The sequence below is a fragment of the Rousettus aegyptiacus genome, unplaced genomic scaffold (genome assembly GCF_014176215.1).
Source record: "Rousettus aegyptiacus isolate mRouAeg1 unplaced genomic scaffold, mRouAeg1.p scaffold_m13_p_8, whole genome shotgun sequence".
In the NCBI taxonomy this organism is placed as follows: Eukaryota; Metazoa; Chordata; class Mammalia; order Chiroptera; family Pteropodidae; genus Rousettus; species Rousettus aegyptiacus.
This window is the reverse complement of record NW_023416311.1, coordinates 106116761-106120217: the sequence shown is the minus strand read 5'-3', so window position 1 is coordinate 106120217 and position 3457 is coordinate 106116761. Positions and strand designations below refer to the sequence as shown.

The following is a 3457-nucleotide window of genomic DNA, read 5'->3' as shown; positions in this document are numbered from 1 at the left end:
TAAACCTTCTGGAGCTTACTTCTGTAATAATCACATTTATGCTGTACTAATTTAAGACAGCCTTTATTGTCACATCATTATGTGTGATGATGACATTAGCATATTAGTTTGGATTTGTCTCCAGATAAGCTCAGGTTCCATTAAGTGTTGGCAGGAGCCCTCCCAAGTAGCTCTCTGGTCGCTTGCCTTCCAACCAAACTATAAACACTAAATAAAGTAAAAATAAGAAGGCATGCTGATCCTAATGAGAACCTCCCAATGATTATATCTTTCCTAAATCAGAGAAGGAATGGTTATTTTCAATGTCACCCAATAATTTCTTCATCATGCTGTGTATCACAGGATAATTTCATACTCTGAAAAATAATATTCTTCCAGTGACCTCTTTGCATGCTCTCCACATGTTTTATGCTTTTAAAAATATTCAAAATATTAAACTTATTTATTTACTTAATAACAATACTTATTAAGAATTAGGTTTGTGAGACAGTAAAAAAGAACTTCCACATGACAAGCAACAATAACTTAAAAATATAATTATTTGTTTTTCTTCCTTATAAAAGTTGAGTTTGGCAAGTCTGGGCTTATTGTGGGGTCTCTGCTCTAAGAAGTTCTCAGGGACTTAGAGTCTTGCTATCTACTGCTCAAATGTCCACATCAGAGAGATGGCCTCCATTCTCAAGGTCAGCTCATGGCCCCCAGGTGCATAGGTCCAGTCACCATAAACATGGCCAGGACAAAGGAGGAAGAACCAAAGAAAAGGGGGAAAAGACCACTTTCTTGTTCTTTTCTGTAAAAAATTTCCGGAGTCTCACACTTTATATTTTCTCTTACATCATTGACCATCATGTGAGCACATGGACATGTCTTACAACAGAGAGGAAAGGGGGGGAAATGGGGCAGCGTGCACTGGCAGGGACCGCGAGAGCAGACTGTGTTTAGCTTGGCCTCACCACTACTGGCTGCGTGAATTTGGGCAAACAACCTTTCCTCACCTTCCTCAACTATTCAAAGGGAATATGATACTACTACTAATCCAGGGTTTTTGTGAGCATTCATAATAATAATGGACATAGCAACCTTACAGCAGTACTTACCATAGAGGATATATCAAGTGTTTTACATAGCTACTCCTATTAGTATTTATTCTAGAACGTTAAGTGTTGGCTATAAATTGGGGACCCTATTAATATAGAGGATGGATAGATAGAAAAATAATTAACATTCATTCATTCATAATAAATTGGTCATACAAATTTTTTAAAAAGTAATTCATAATAGTAAGAGCAGTGGCTGAATTTATGTCTAAAATGTTTTGAGGTCATGTGCTCTTTTCTTCTCAATGCAGCATTCTGGGCATACAGAAATGATCACCAACTTATGGGGGAAAAAAATCAAGTAGGCATAGCTTGGGTTACAAACACAATGGCATTTTAATAATTCAAAAGAAGAATCATTGGTTTAGGTTCAAATCTGAGGCGTGCCAGGCTCAAGGACTGGAAACAGGCAGACGGATACAGGTATTTGCTGCCATGCAGGAGTGGTGAGGATCAGAAGCACTCTAAGTGCGGGCAGGACATATGGAGGGCCAGCTTCTGGTATGAAAGCACGAGCTGGAGGCCGACCCTGGAGGGTGGCCTGGGAAAGGCTGAGACCGTTGCCACGATGACAGCCCTGACAAGTCATGTTCTGAGTGATCGTGAGTGAGACAAGGAGACAGTGAGGCTTGGCTGACATCACAAGTTGGCTCAGAGACTTCATTTACAACACCCTGACGTCATCACAGGATTAGCAGCCTGGCTTTTCAATAGAGAACGGGCATGGGTTGAATCGTTGATCCACCCCCAAATTCATGTATTGAAACTTTAGCATCCAATACATCAGAATATGACACAAATGGAGATAGGGCTTTTAAAGAGGTGATTAATTTTAAATGACATCATATGGATCCTGATCCAATCTGACTGGTGTCCTTGTAAGAAGAGGAAACTTGGACACCCAAAGAGACACCAGGAATATTTCTGTGCACAGAGGAAACATGCGAACACACAGGGAAGAGCCAGCCATCTGCAAGCCAAGGAGAGAGGCCTCAGGAGAACCAACACAGTGGGCACCTTGACCTTGGACTCTAGACCCAGATCTGTGAGATAATAACTTTCTGCTGTTCAAGCTCCCAGTCCGTGGTATTTTGTTAAGGCCGCCCTAGCAAACTAGTACAAATATCTGGATCTGAAATAAGAGAACCAAGAGGACAGATGGAAATGATCATAAAGACGTGGAAATTTGGACTTCATTAGAGCACACACGGGTTAGGCACACCTTAGCCAGCAGTGAGCAGAAATGCAGAACGAGAGTGGTAAACGAGACAGACACAGTACCAGCCGTCATCCAACTTCTCCGCTCAAGAACACAGCCTGTTACATACGTGTTAACGTGTGTTATGCCAAGCCTCCCTAATTCTCTACGTATCAGAGATCAATTTTAATTTGGTTAATATATAGGCATATCACTCTTTTAATATGTACATGGCCTTTCATTTTATTGGTCTGTGCTGGTTTCATTTAAAATACTACTTTTTTGGCAGTTGTTTCTAAGCATTATTACTATAAAAATTCCACAGTTGAGTGTTTAAAGTGTTAGATTTGGACATGGTTCCATGGTGCAGCAGTTAGCTCGTCTGCTTTACATATAGTATGTCCTGGGTCCACGCCCCAGTGGCATCATGGTCCGTGGTCTACGGCCATGCCACCCTGAACAAGCCCGATGTCTGATCTCGGAAGCTAAGCAGCATTGGGCCTGGTTAGGACTTGGATGGGAGACCACCTAGGAAGACCAGGTGCTGTAGGTATAAATAATAATAAATAATTAAAAAAAAAATAAAGTGTTAGGTTTGCCCAGGATTAAAATTTGGGGGCTGAGAACTTTACTGTCACTAGAATAATGTGTTTTTGATAAATTGATAGTAGAATTGGGAAAAGTTTCAGAAAACTTTTAGAAATTAATCAATGAACCAATTCTCCAATGAGACAGCAGCCTGTAGATGTAACAAAGCTCTTTACAAAAATTTGATTCCACATATTATATAAGGGTTGACACTACCATGAAATTAAGTTTAATCAAATATTCTATTATTAAATTATCATAACATCACCTTCTTAATATTAAGTTTGTGATTTCTTATATATTGTACAATGTTATTAGTGTTTTATTCCTCATAGATGAGTATTCCGAAATTCAGGACCAGTGCAATATACTTTTGCAGTATTTTTTTGAGTTTAATAGTTTTTTATATATGATGAAATGTTGATTGCTACGTTTTAAAAATGTCAAAGGTCTTAGGAGATATTTCTCTGAAACTGTTTTATAAAAAGTGTATATACCTACTAGGAAATCAAAACCCCCTTTTTTTCCCTATTCTTTAACCAGTTAAAAAGGTAATTTTGGCCACGTTGGCATA

At 39.0% G+C, this 3457-nt stretch overlaps 1 pseudogene; it reads left to right on the top strand.

Moving 5' to 3' along the window:
* The first annotated feature begins 2732 nt into the window (after positions 1-2732).
* On the top strand, positions 2733-2848 carry LOC118607042 (annotated as a pseudogene).
* The last annotated feature ends 609 nt before the right edge of the window (positions 2849-3457 follow it).